Source organism: Equus caballus, chromosome 6 (assembly GCF_041296265.1).
Source record: "Equus caballus isolate H_3958 breed thoroughbred chromosome 6, TB-T2T, whole genome shotgun sequence".
NCBI lineage: Eukaryota > Metazoa > Chordata > Mammalia > Perissodactyla > Equidae > Equus > Equus caballus.
Genome location: NC_091689.1, coordinates 77,564,649 through 77,579,384, shown reverse-complemented (window position 1 = coordinate 77,579,384; position 14,736 = coordinate 77,564,649). Strand labels below are relative to the sequence as shown.

The 14,736-nt window shown below is 42.0% G+C and overlaps 2 long non-coding RNA genes across 4 annotated transcripts in view; one reads left to right on the top strand and one right to left on the bottom strand.

Annotated features, from left to right (window-relative positions):
* LOC106783307 (uncharacterized) overlaps window positions 1-14,736 on the bottom strand; it is a 208,376-nt gene that overhangs the window by 103,793 nt on the left and 89,847 nt on the right. The gene's annotated exons all lie outside the window — the stretch shown is intronic.
* LOC111773969 (uncharacterized) lies at window positions 2,883-6,347 on the top strand. Of its 3 annotated transcripts, none has more exons than XR_011440054.1 (5): window positions 2,923-3,151; window positions 3,833-4,255; window positions 4,469-4,629; window positions 4,720-4,815; window positions 6,025-6,347. It is a non-coding gene; the product is annotated as an uncharacterized lncRNA (long non-coding RNA). The 3 variants fall into 3 exon arrangements; XR_011440055.1 differs by having other exon boundaries at window positions 4,720-5,218; XR_011440056.1 differs by lacking the exon at window positions 3,833-4,255 and having other exon boundaries at window positions 2,883-3,151.

Genomic DNA, 14,736 nt, shown 5'->3' with positions numbered 1-14,736 from the left:
CCTACTTTTTTCCTGCTTACTCTTCCAGGAAGTCTTTGCTGGCATCCAGACTCCTACATCTGTGTTGGTGTCTCTGAAATGCACTCCCATAGGACGCTCGGCTTATCCTAACTGCAGCTCAAACCCATTGAACTGAATGGCCTTCTAGACAGTAAACTCTTTGAGTTTATTTATTGTTTATTGTTGAGTTCCTGCTGATTAACACAGAGGCTGGCACAGAACAGGACACCAAGAAAGATGAATCAAATCAGTGAATGACTAACAAGGGCTCTCGATCACCCACAGGTGCAGTGAAGGACATATGCAAACTGGGATTTTGATGGCACAAGGCATTTTAGCTTGTATGTTTACTCACTAAATATGTGCTATATGCTATTTCCCATTCATCCCATTTCTATTCCAATGACCTTGTGGTAAGCATCTGACAAGAAGGTTGGTCTATGCTAGTGAAGATGATGTTCCTTGAAACTAATTACCTGGTATTACAATAATTTCTCCCTACAACTGTGCTAACTATAGCTACAGAGTCTATAAGAAGCCACCTGATTCTTGATTATACACACACTCATATATATATATATATATTCAAAGCATTTCACTTAGAACTAGAACCTATAGTTTCTAAGTTCAGCATCTCTCATAGTGGCTGCCCAGCTACAGTAAGTCACATGTGTTCCCCCTCTCGGGGCCCTGCCCAGTGTCGTGGAGGCCCCCAGAAGCCAGGTCTGTGCTGTGCGATCCTGCCCCTCTCACTCGCTCTTTGATCCAAGGTGGACACTGACCCACACTGGTCCAATGTGGACTCTTTCTCCCAAGAATTAGGAATCCGGTGCTAATCGAGTGTCCCTAGAGTTGGGCCATTTGACGTGATCTCTAAATTTTCACGGTGCCTCACCTTCCCAACACCCACCCATTCGACTCCTCCTTAGAGCCTATGAGAGTCTTCAGATTCATTTTGATAAATTCTCTATTTTCTAAGTCACTTTCTGTGACTTCTCACCAAAGAACCTTCCTAACTAATGCAGCGTCAGTGCTGCTAAAAACTACCAATAGTGTATATTCCTTATTGGGTCAAGTTTCTCAAGAGCTACATTCTGTATTATTAAGGGGATTTCATTCTATGCGTTATAGAAGGCCTTCCTATATAAAAGGGAAATCATCTGGTTACATCTCATTAGAAGTCTAAGTTTCAAGAAAAGACAACTTTTTTTTTTTGAGGAAGATTAGCCCTGAGCTGACATCTGCTGCCAATCCTCCTCTTTTTGCTGAGGAAGACTGGCCCTGAGCTAACATCTGTGCCCATCTTCCTCTACTTTATATGTGGGACGCCTACCACAACATGGCTTGCCAAGTAGTGCCATGTCCGCACCCGGGATCCGAACTGGCGAACCCCAGGCCACCAAAGCAGAAAGTGCGAACTTAACCGCTGTGCCACCAGCCGGCCCCAAGAAGAGACAACTTTATAAGACAATCTTTCACAACCATTTTTAAAGGAAAATACCTTATACCCTGAAGGCTCACTTTAATGCTCTACCCAGGCCCATGCTGTGGGATCTAACACAACCCTAAAGGAAGAACGTGGCCTGAAACACCTACAGGATCTCTCATGCCAGTGGAGCAATCCTTTATATAGCATCCCTAACGTATAATCTAGCCCTGAGTGAAAAGACCACGGTGCAGTTCACCAGGTTCTCCCCATGATGAGCACGTGTGTTTTGAATAATGACCTTCTTCTCAGAATCCCTTCCATAGTGGAAAACAACAAAGAAAATTCACTTTTATAATTTAAGGCAGACATTGAAAATTGCAGTGATAAACAGGTAAGAAATATTCCTAAATTCTAAAGGAGTGATAAGTCCCTCAATTTACAGTTCCACCATATATGCTGCTATTTATTTTCTTACTCTGTTTATGTTAAAGGATCTTTCAAGTGTTCTTAAAACTTTAGTGTCCATATAAATATGCTGCTATTTATACTGTTATGCTATTTATGCTAAAGGATTTTTTAAGTGTCCTTTTTGCATCATACACAAAATCTCTCGTTGGAAATAAGGTGACCAACAACCAACGTTTAAGCATAACTTTCAATATATGTTATCTATTGATACAAAGACAACAGCAGAAATTCAAATTCTAGATGTTTGAGGGAATATTTTATTTTAAAAACAAACACCTCCCAAAAATCATCCCTCTATTTCTTTTTAATAAATATGCAGGGGAGAAGTTTTATTAGATGTTTTCTTTGATAATTTAGATTTGGGTTCAAAAATGCTTGACACTTAGAAAATTATCAGATTGTACTGGGCAGCAGAAAATAATAAAAGTAATTTTAAACTCATTGGTTTTGCTTGTTATCAGTCATGACCAGCTTAGCCATGAAACTGTTCTGCACACAGCGAAGGACCAGAGGAACATATCTTGTCACCAGTACCCAATGCTTGTCCAGCCTCCACCTAGCCCAGCTGTTGGCAGTCCTCATGACTTCTGAAGCAAATGAACTTTTAACAATACTCCTTAGGATTAACAGCAGAATATAAAAATAGCCAAAATTCTCATCCAGGCTTTGTAGATAAGAGTGGATCTCTTTCGGGGTTAATTGTAGAAGTCCCATGGAAAGGGAATTTGCCATAGACTTCCCAACGATGGGGCTGCTCTTTCCACTGAGAGAGACCATTAGTACCCAAAGCTTTTGAAACATTAACTATTCACTTAAATTTAGGGAGATTGCTATTAGCAAAAAGTCCCAGCAAATCTAACTGAGTCTACTTCAGTGATACTGGCTGAAAACCATGGTTTACATTCCATCTTCAAAGTGAGATAACGCAAGAATGCCAAAAATTCAACAGAGCCTTCTCAAGTAACAATCCCGTCCTTGAGAGAGCATTAGGACTTTGAGTTGTGGAATTTTCCACCCATATATTCTTTTATTTTCTGTCTTCTTTGCCTTCAAGTGTCAATTGGCTCCTCTCAGTCACAGCTGTACAAATCACAGGATTTTTTTTTTTTATTGGCATAAGACATATGCATTATTCATCTATTCAGTTTCATCTGAAGGAAATCCAAAAAAGACACAACTTTACCTTCCAAAGAAATATTTAAAGCTGCTTTTTCCCTGCGAGAAAGTAGGCAGAAAACTTCATCCATGATCTACGTGAGTACAAAACTTTTGCCTATCAGAGCATATATGAATTTGATTTTATTAAAAGATAGGCCTTTTATGCTTCATAGCACTTGTGTATAAATACGTAGCAAATTCAATGTTTCTATTAGTTTGTGTGAAGCCTTACGTATAATAATACCAAGAACACCCTGTGCTTTTCCTACCAAATATTGACTTAAAAGGACACTTTGTTTACATCTGTGCTACATCCTTGATAGAAAACATGTACATTTTGCGGGATTTGTTTTCCTCTAACTGTAAATACAATGGAGCAGAAAATTCAAATGGTGATTTTACATCAAGTAATTACCTTTGCCTCTGGGTTACTGATTAAATCAGAACCCAGGTTAAGGTCATCATGACCCTCATTTAGCAGGCCCTTCTGTTGCTAGAGGAAATGACCTGTGCCAAACTCAACACGCACACACCTTCCTATTTGACAGAAGCCAGTTCTGAGTCACAAAAATCCCATAAAAGAATGAATAAAATAATATTAGTATTCGTACGGAGGTGTATATAAGCTTTGTGTATTTGCCACGACAACAGGCTAATTACGTGGTATAAGGGTAACACTTTCCTCCAGGAGACAATCCACCACCCACCTCTGTAAAAGGGTTGTGGGAGACACTTATAGAGTAGCAGGAGAAATGTCACCTGTCCCCCAACCCCCAGGTCCCCATGTTCAACCCAGCTCTCCATGATGGGAGAATTAAGTCCTTGACAGCAACCATCAACCACTAATGAAAAGAGCTAAAACAGAAGATGTGAGATCCAAGCTCTCTCTCAGAAGATAAAAGTTACCTTATAAAAGAGACAGTCGTGGTTTTACAAGCAAAACAGGACTTTCTCAACATCTCACAGCCATCTCATTAGCCAATGCTCTCTCATCACGAGTGATCGTGGTTATTTAGCGTCAGAAGCAAAATATGGGAGATCTGTCTGCAGGCAAGTGGAGACAAGGCATAAGAAAGGAAGAGCTAGGTGTGTGAGGAAAATGCTGAAGTGGACATACTTTAGTGCCTGATTCATAAGGACGAAAAGGCATCGACTCGAGCAGAGATGTAACCCCTTCTGGGTGGGATGCCCAATTCCCAGGTAAACAATTACTTCTGTTTCTTTCAGCATCAATCCCCTCTGCATGGTTTGAACTTTTGCCCCCAAACTTGGTTTTATTTCAAGGCTTCGTAAAGGCACCTCGTAAAATTTTTTCGCATATGAGAAGTTGCAAATTTCAACATCTTTAATTGTTTTTAAAAATTCATTGATTCTGAGTTAAGGAAGTTATGATTCATTTCCGAACCGCACCAGAGCGTACCACTGAACTCACAGCTGGGCAGCTCAAACGACAGATGGAGAGAATTTCTGGGATCTCACATTTCAGGAGTGGCAAGGAGGGTGGCAGCTGATGCTGAAAAAGACCTTAAATTCAAGTAATATGGTGCACCCAGAACACCCTTCAACAGCTTCAGGCAAGTGGTGAGCCTTATCTCTTCCGCAAAGGCTGTACACAAGCCTTGATGTTTATTTGGTGACGTCACCTTCCTATTTCTCTGTTTCAGGTTGCCCTGATGTTCGTTTTAATCTAGTTTTGCCTGTATCACCATGTTGAGGCAAAGGAAAGGACTGTGCGATTTGGGACTTTGTATTCCTCCGTGGTGGGTTTTGTATTACCTTTGAGGAAAGGATTTGGTAAAATGAATACTTTAAGAATTAAAGTGAGAGGAAGGAGATGAGTGGATACTTCATTTCCCTTTTTTTCCCAACTTAAAATGTGCTGAAGTGCTAGCACACCTAATGTTTATATATAAATAAAAATGATAATAACATGTGACTATTGTTTACCCCGGAAATAGGGTGAGATGGGACAGGACGGGGAGAATAGGGCATAATGGGGCAGCCTAGAACCTAGGTAGGATGTGAGAGGACATGGCAGACAGCCAGACAAGTCAAGCTAGAACAAACTCTCAGGATCAACTGGTTCAACCCAGTAGTTGTATTGCTGAGAAACTGAGGTGCAAAGAGAGGAAGATCTTTGCCCAAAGACAAAGAATTGAACAGGTAGGGTTATCACATGAAAATAATAATTATAAACATTTTTAATAAGAAAAATAAAAAAGTAAATTTTACTCACTGGCCATTTGCTAGCTATGTTACCTGGAGCAAATTACTTAACCTCTCTGTGGCTCAGTTTCATCACGTGTAAAATTGAGATCATAATGGTGCCTACTTGACAGGCTGGATGGAAAAATCAAATCAGTTAATACTTTTAAAGTACCTGGAACAGAACCTAGAAACAATAAGTATTTGATAAATGTCAAATGTTTTTATTATTATTATGGCCACTACTACTGATGATTCAATCAGGCCTTTCTCAAGTAAGTGAGGTTTTGTTGATGAGCTGGAAAACTCAGTCTACTGTGGATTTGCGTCTCCCAGTGGCATGGATGTCAACATTTAAGGCTACACTGGGGCAAAGACTAGGTTAGCTTGGAGACAAAGGTGGGGGTGGGAAGAGTCGCATCTCCATGACTAATAGTCACTCATATTTAAAAACACTCAGGTAGCAACTTTCATGGAGCATAAAAAACTCCAAGAGTGGAACTGAAAATCCAACCTTTCTTGAGTCAGTTATGATTTTTAGAAACCTTGACCAAGCCACTTCCTCCTCTTTAGTGGTTTCCATATCTAGTGTTAGTAACAATCTCCCCTTGAATTGTTCTAAAGATTAAGCAGGTCTGAAAGCACTTTATGACCTATAAATCTTACAGAGAATCCTACATTCTTAAAAGCACAATGTATTACAATTATAAAACGTTTCTCTTGTTCTGAAATCCCAGAAAAAAATCGTTCTTGCTTTCTTCCAGGGATTTAGCATTGACCATGAAAACAGAATATGAAGTCAGAATCTTCATGGGAAACGTGTTCAGAAGAAAGAACAGTGAGCCAGGAAGCTTGGAGGTTTGGGCTCTAGCCGCAGCTTTCCCATGGACATGTCATATATGTCCCAGAAAGTCATTCAGACTTTGTAGCACCCAGTTTCTTTTTCTGTTAATCATCGAGTGAATTGGATGACCTCTCCCCGCCAATTCTATAATTCTAAATGTCATACGTATGTTTGCATGAATCCACAAGTCACTAAAACCTAGCAGATTTCAGAAAATTATTTAATAAACAAAATTTCTCATCAGCAGCTCAAGAGATCTTGGAACTGACTCCCAAAACATCGGATAATCATGTTTAGGCAAAGTCTTCAAACCCAAAGAGAAGATCTCGGGATTGTTGAGCGTCTTTTCACCACCATTCATACCACGCAGAAGACAGGCTGTCAGTTCCGAGCTCACACTCACTCTGCCCCGAGGGCTCAGAGCATTGGAACATCTCTCATTAATTGGGGGGGCAGGGGGGGGGTGCTTAATATACAGAATATGGTATTGCCTCTTTCACGATGAAATGAAATCTAAGAGCACCTTTCAGTTCTATAACATTTTCAGCATCTCAAAATGCTTTGAGAATAGCTTCAGCTTTTTTTTTTTTTTCTCATTTCTGATTTGATCCATGTAATGACTTTGTAAAGCAGGCGAGGCCCAGGAATTATTGTGCCCATTTACAAAGCAATATGCTGGGGGCAAAGAAATAAAATAACTTGGTTACCTCTTAGAGATGGTGGTCCTCACTCTGGGTTCTCCTGACTTGCAAACAAAACCCAACCCCGTGTAGGAGTGACCTCCTCTCTGTAGTCCACCTGCCTGTAGATCAGTCCCTTGAAATGCGTGGCTCAGCTCCCTTTAAGAACAAAAGGCTCAGGGCCAGCCTGGTGGCACAGTGGTTAAGTTGACATGCTCTCTTTCCGCGGCCCAGGGTTCGTGGGTTCGGGTCCGAGGCGCAGACCTACACACCGCTCATCAAGCCATGCTGTGGTGATGTCCCACATACAAAATAGAGAAAGATTGGCACAGATGTTAGCTCAGTGACAATCTTCCTCAAGCAAAATGAGGAAGATTGGCAACAGATGTTAGCTCAGGGCCAATCTTCCTCACCAAAAATAAAAACAAACAGACGAAAAAGAACAAAAGGCTCTCCTCCCACTCACTGCCCAAGTCACTATCTGGGAGCTGGCACAGAACTGAAGTGGTTCTCTGAATGCTTTAGCCTTTTTAAAGGACCTCCATGGAAAAATAAAATTCCCAGATAGAAACAATGGACTTATTGATGACCAAATTAGACCCTGCTTCCATGCCCTGTGGTTTCTCCCCATAAATGCTTTTCCCGGACTTCAGTGGCTGCTTCAGGAGAGCTGGCCAGAACTCTTTCATCAGAGCTAATTTTTCATCCTAAGATTTCGGCCATCTCTCAGATTATTTTTAAAAGGGGGAAGGGGTAGATTATGTCCTCAAAAGAAAGATCCTACAAGGTCCTTACTATTTTATATCCATGGGGAGAATTAGGAGGATTTGAGAATTATACCCTTCTCCCTTAACTGACTGAGAAGTGGACCAACTTCCAAACACAAATACAAGATTCTGAAAACAAAGTGTAATTCTATATAACTCACTTCCCAGCCTCTGTGGTAGAAACAAGGCTGTGATATGTTTGAAGTGCCTGCCGCGGGCTGAGTTGGCAACTGGAATCCAGCAGAGCCAGCGGGTTGGGAACGAAAGATCACACAGAGATTAGCTCCACAAGAAACATGCCTGTGTTTGCATAATACTCATGTTTCCACCTTCATAAGGGCTAATTTCATTTATTCCCCAAACTGAGCGTCAGAGAAAGCTACTCATAGTGGTACAAACGGTTACATTGCTGCTTTTGCTGGTTCTATAAGAGGAACATTGTTGCTTTGCCTTTGGCTATTGAAGCAAAATAAATACAGCTCCAAATCTTTTTCACCTATGATGGAAAATATTGGCAGCCATATGCATCCTTTCACCTAATTCAGGTCCACAAATATTGAGAACCTCTTGTGAGCAAGGCATCATGTTTGGTACTTCAGGGAACCTAAATCTGAGTAAGACACAGCCCCGTTTCCCAAAAAGTTAAATTGAGGGAGTAATTGCTGGACAGGGATCGTGAGGGGCTGGGGATGGGGTGAGGGAGATGACAAGTCTTTGAATCACTGTTTAGAATTACAGGTTTTATAATGAAAGTGCCCCAAATGAGCAAACACAACATAGCTGTAAGACCAGGGACCATGTCTCCCTTGAAATTTTCCTCCATCCTACTGTGGTACTTAAAACAATTTTGGGGGGAAAAAAAGGAAAGGTAAAAGGTATTTTGAAGGTTCTGAAAAGGGATGGTTCTTAAATCAAGGGGATAAGAAATGGTTTCATGAAGGAAATGGCACTGGAAATGAGTCCTGAAGATTGAGTAGATTTTTAATAAATGAGTAGAATAATAACAAATATATATATAATGCAGGCCGGCTCCAGTGGCCTAGTGGTTAACTTTGGCATGCTCCACTTCAGCAGTCCAGGTTCAGTTCCTGGGTGCAGACCTACACCACTCGTCGGTCAGTGGCCATGCTGTTGTAGCAGTTCACAGACAAAAAGAGGAAGATTGGCAATGGATGTTAGCTCAGGGTGAAACTTCCTCAGCAAAAACAAACAAACAAACAAACAACAAAAAAAAATATATATATATATAATGCGCAATTTTAAATGGCACTGCTACATATATCATCTTACTTCTTACGATAAAAAAAGAGAAAGTCTCTCCAGGTAGGAAGTGCATCGGGAGCAAAAGCAAGGCCTAGGATGCACCAGACATCTGTAGGAATTAGCAAATACTTTCCCATGCACACAGCAAGACTTCAGTAAGCACCTACTATGTTCTAGGTGTGAAGTATAGGTGATACAAGGATCTTGAGGCACAGATGTCTGCCTTCAAGTGTCATGCAGCCTGGAGGAGAGGCTGACGTAGTCGGTTCAGAAGTTACATGTCGGGTGGCAGTTGAAGATAAAAATGGGAGACGACACCAGGACCATGTTAGCAGGGTCTCTAAAACTAGGCTGACGGGGCAGCACTTAATTCAGTGACAACAGAGGAATATTAAAGAATTTGGGCTAAGGAGACATGATCCGGGTTGAACATATGATTCATTTAGAGCAAATGCATAGGATTCATTCAAAACAAGAAGAAATGAGGAAGAAACTGGTTAGGAGACACATGCAAAGGCTCTAGGCAAGAGGGAATAGGGCTCTGAAACACAGTAGCACTGAAAAGGATTAAAGAGAATGAAAAGAAAAAGGAATCAACTGAAACAGACAGTGCAGGGCATTGACTTGTTTGAAAGTAAAAGCAAATGTTTGCTATGGGCCGTGCTGAGTTTGGGATGCTAGCAGGATGTGGAGAGGAGGTGTTTAGCCCACAGCTGGTCAGTCAAGTCAAGGGTACTTAGGCGCTGGCAAGAAAGATACATTTCGGTACTATCCACAAAGGAGTGGCTGCTGAGGCCGTGGGATTGAGCCAGCGAGCTGAGGTAGTAAATGGAGGTATAGAAATAGAAAACGTTCCTGGGGAATATTTACATTTCTTCAGGAGAAGTAGAAAGAGCAGCATGGGAAGAAGACAGGAGAAATGAGAAAAGAGTTGAGGGTCGAGACGATGCAGTGCCAGGGAACGCGGAGAAGGAGAATGTTTAAAGGAAGGGGTGTCAACAGTCAGATGCTGAGGAGAAGTCAGGAGGTGTGGACTGACATGAGATGAGCCCTTGGATCTAGGGCTCAGGAGGTCACTGGCTGCGTTTGAAACAGAAACTTCAGTGATGCCAAGGACAGAAAGTCATCACTGAAGCTAGTAAAAGGCGGGCGGGCAGACAGCACAGAAGTAGACGTTAGGAAGTCTGATGGGCGGATCTCGAAGGAAGATGTCAGTGAAGAGGGAAGGACTGATGGGGAGGGGCACAAAAGAATTGGGGTTGCAGAGAGAGGGGCTAACATCGCAAGGAGAAGGGTGCGTGCTCCTCAGAGGCAAGCTTGAAAGAAGAAACTGTGGGAGGGGGTGGTGAAAATACAAAGGCTCTCCGTAGACTGTCCCACCCAAGCCCATGGGCACAATTGCCACCTCTCCTTGGAATGACTCAAAATTTCTATCTCCTGCCCTAACCTCTTCCTGGGCTCCTGATGTCTATACAAAACGATCTACTAGACAACTCCACCTGGGTTGGCGCCCCAAGACTCAACCTGCCCAAATCAAATTCATGACCTTTCCTCCAAACAATGTCATCTCCCACTGTTCCCTTCTCAATAAATGGTAATTGCCAAAGTCAGAAATTTAGGACATACCTCAGCATCCCTATTGCTCTCAAACCCCCACCATCAACAACAGGTTTTAATTTGCCTCCCAAAATCTGCCTTTACCCCCTTCTAAGCCCTATGCTACAGCTAGAGTGAACTTTTCAAACTCAAGTCTGATCAGGTCCAGCTCTGCTTAGAGCCCTCCAGTGGCTTCCTCTTGGACAGGGCCAGAATCTTTTTTCTTTTTTTATGCTTTTTGGTGAGGAAGATTGGCCCTGAGCTAACGTCTGTTGCCAATCTTCCTCTTTTTTTTTCTTTCTCTCCAAAGCCCCAGTACATAGTTGTATATCCTAGTTCTTCTGGTTGTATATCCTAGTTGTAGGTCGTTCTAGTTCTTCTGTGTGGGACGCTGCCACAGCATGGCTTGATGAGTGGTGTGTAGGTCCACACCCACAATCTCAACCGGTGAGACCCAGGCCACAAAAGCAGATGCGTGAACTTAACCACTGAGCCCCAGGAGCCAGTCCCCAGGGCCAGAATGACATGACTATCCAGGCCCTGCATGGCCTGGCCCTGACCGTCTTTCAGCTTCACTTCATACTCTCCCCTCACCTGCATACCCCAGCCGCCCTGCTCTCCCTTCACTTCCTCACATCCTTCCAGTTCTCTTCCTCCTCTGTGCTCTGCACATGCTCTTCCACCTGCCCAGTACTCCTCCCTGCCACTCTCTTCACCTGGTTGACTTCTATTTTAGGCAGGATGGGAGACAGGATAGCAGAGGGATCAGGACTCCAGTCTTCACAGTCAAACTGAGTTCTTAGCCCCACTCCTCCACTCACCAGTTGGGTCATCCTAAACACATTATTTACTGTCCTTAAGCCTAAGTTTTCTCACCCGTATGTTAACATGAGTCCATATCTCACAGATGATTCATATAAAGCACTAAAATCTAGGTCTGGCACATAATAACCACTTGGTAAATGTCAGCTAGTTTTTCTTCTTCTTCTTCCCAATGTTGGGTCCATCGTCACTTCCTGGAGAAGCCCTCCCTGACTGGGTCACCGCCCCTCTGTCTCCTTTCTTAGAGCCCTTGTGCTCTCCTTCCCATCACAGATTTCATTTTGCATTTATTACAGGAATTTTAGAGTATGTCTGTCTTCCCTACCAGACTGGAGGCTCCTTGAGGGCAGGACTTGCTCGCTGTGCTCATGCACGTAGCCCAGTCCCCAGCACAACGTCTGCACAGAGTAGACAGTCAACCAACATTCGCCCAACGAGTGAATGAATGAATGAATGAGCAGACAGGGCAGTCCAGCTGTGGTTGGAGTACGTAAGGGTTAGCACATCTAGCTTGTCCTCTGTGCAACAATGCAGTATTTTGTCGTTTAGTCATGCCATCCTTGCGTTAGTGAGGGCCGGATTAGCAGTGTGTCATCTCATCTATGAATACCAGTAAATTGTTATTAGCAATATTTATTTTTTAGAAACCAGATGAGTCTGGGGTAAAATACAAACTCATGCAGGCCTCATTGACCAGGGACATTTGGCAATCCGTGGTTGCGGTTCGTGAAGGGGATGACGACAATGATGATAATCTTGTAATTAACAAGGATTATGAATATTAGCACATTAAGTCCCAGAACACATTGGGCTAGTAAGTGGAAAGTACGGAACAGAAGCTCTTGAAGGTCATCTCATGTGCCAAATGAGAAACATTGAGAGAGAGCCATCTCCCTTGCTCCCTGTAGCCCATCTTAATTTTCTATTGTATAGATACATACACAGATGTTTAACTGGACCCATCACCGAGATGGGACCTTCTGCATCTCATGACGATATGTCACAGTTCATGACCATGACCAACTGTGACATATGAGCTCATGAGTCAGGCCAGATGGTTCTGTGTCCTTTCTTCCTACCATATCACCTTCCCTCCAGGTTTTTTCGAGGAGGACCACTGAGTTGACTCACATTTTATTCTAGGGGATGTTTTCTGAATAATTCTCTTGGTGTCTGCTAATGGACAGACACTAAATCCATAGGAAACTCCTACACAATCCTGGACAAATATGAGGTAAAGGAGATGAAAGATCCTTGTAACTCCCTATAGATCGCCTTTCCTACACATGTAACCCCTTTGATTAATGCCTCCCTTTGCTTCTCATAACAAAATGTTCTTTCCCTTGGTGGAACAACTTGGGAGCTCCAGAGTGAATGAGTGAACCATAGGTTCTGTATTGTCGCTAGAATTTATACTATTATCTATGGGCTTCCTTTTATTGAGTGCCTAGTAAAGGTAGCAAACCACAAGGGCCTGGGTGCATTCCCTTTTCTGGCCCTTAAATTGAGCAGTAGTTTCAATGCCTTGAGGGTAAAATCTAAGAGCTTTGGACTCTTTATAGAACAGGAAAGGAGACTTCAAGTCTTAGCACTCGGTTTGTGACGTGCCCCTTGGTCTCCTAGGACTGTTTATCTTAAGAGCCCTGTATGGCCCCTGGCAGACTGTTGTCTTGGTTGAAACAGTAAAAATATGATTGACCTCAGTAAGGTAATATTGAGAATGGCAATGAAAACCTTTCACTTCCAGAACTTAGTGAACCTTTTGGAAGAAGTTCATTATGGTGTAGCAATTCTATTATAAAAGCATATTAGGGTTTCAAAATGCAAAGTGGCTGGGAAAAAAGCCTTATGTAACATTAGAAGCAAAAAAAACTGCAAAGTCATGTCTATGCTAAGATTGTAACTATATGAAAATTAGATATATTGACGGTAACTAGAAGGAAACATTAAAATAGCTTGTTTCTAGAAGGGCAAGGTTAGAGATACTTTTCTCTCTCTCTCTTTTTTTTTTTTTTTGCTTGATTTCTGTTATTGTAATAGCATTGTTTGTACAATACAAGGTTGTCCACTAAACATATGTATTTTGCTTAAAATTGTAGTACAGACATTAAAAATTACACTCCACCTTAGAAATGCAAACTGGTGCAGCCACTATGGAAAACAGTATGGAGATTCCTCAAAAAATTAAAAATAGAACTACCATACGACCCAGCTATCTCACTACTGGGTATCTACCCAAAGAGCTTGAAGTCAGCAATTCCAAAAGTCCTATGCAGCCCAATGTTTATTGCAGCATTATTTACAATAGCCAAGACATGGAAGCAACCTAAGTGCCCATCAACAGATGATTGGATAAAGAAGACATGGCATATATATACAATGGAATACTACTCAGCCGTAAAACAGAACAAAATCGTCCCATTTGCAACAACATGGATGGACCTTGAGGGAATTATGTGAAGTGAAATAAGCCAATTAGAGAAGGACAATCTCTGTATGACTCCACTCATATGAGGAATTTTAAAATGTAGACAAGAGAACAGATTAGTGGCTACCAGGGGAAAGGGGGGGTGGGGGGTGGGCACAAAGGGAGAAGTGGTGCACCTACAACACGACTGACAAACAATAATGTACTACTGAAATTTCACAAGATTGTAACCTATCATTAACTCAATAAAATAATAATAATAAAAAAATTACACTCCACCTTAAAATTGAATATGGAAAAACAGAGCTATTCTACCTTATCTCTAAAATCTATTACTTATTTTACAAAATAAAACAGGGAACAACTTCTAGCATAGTTCCTCAACTTGGCAGAAATGAATTTCATTTATCTCCTTTGGCATCACTGACAACAGCCTCAAAAATTTTATTTTCTTCAATGAGAAATGATAGAACAAAATAATTCGTATTAAATTTTCTTTCTGATGATCGAATACACCAGAAAACCTCTCTGGAAAAACTACCATACATTTGAGGAATCCTCAGTAGGGCTAGGTCAGAAAATGCTTCAGCCTATATTGGCCTCGTGATATAGATGCTTAAAGACAGAGCGCTGGCTGGGTGCTGACAGCCCGAGTGGAATCGCTGAATTACAGGTCTACAAATTCAACTCACAAATAGCCACACGGTTCCCCTTTTCCTTCGCCCTCTGTTTGTTCAGTGCTTCACCTTCAAGGACCTATTGCCAACACAACATAGGGCTAGGAAAATCTCACACTGAATGGGCATTTCCTTCTGTCCAGAAATTTCCATTAACTTCTTAAAGTAAAGGATTCCCATCCTTAGGAACTGGCTGCCTTTTTCTCCGGAAGCGCCGTGAAGATGGTAAGAGAGTCTCTTGCTAGTTTGAACTTTGCCTTAGAGCTCAGGTCCTTCCCTGTGTCTCTTCCATGCAATTCAATCCAACGAAAACGTATCCAGCTGAGTGGCTTCCCAGAGCTGTTGGGTCAACAAGCTCTACCAGGAGGCTAGGAAAACACCTTCTTGGCCCCTGAATGC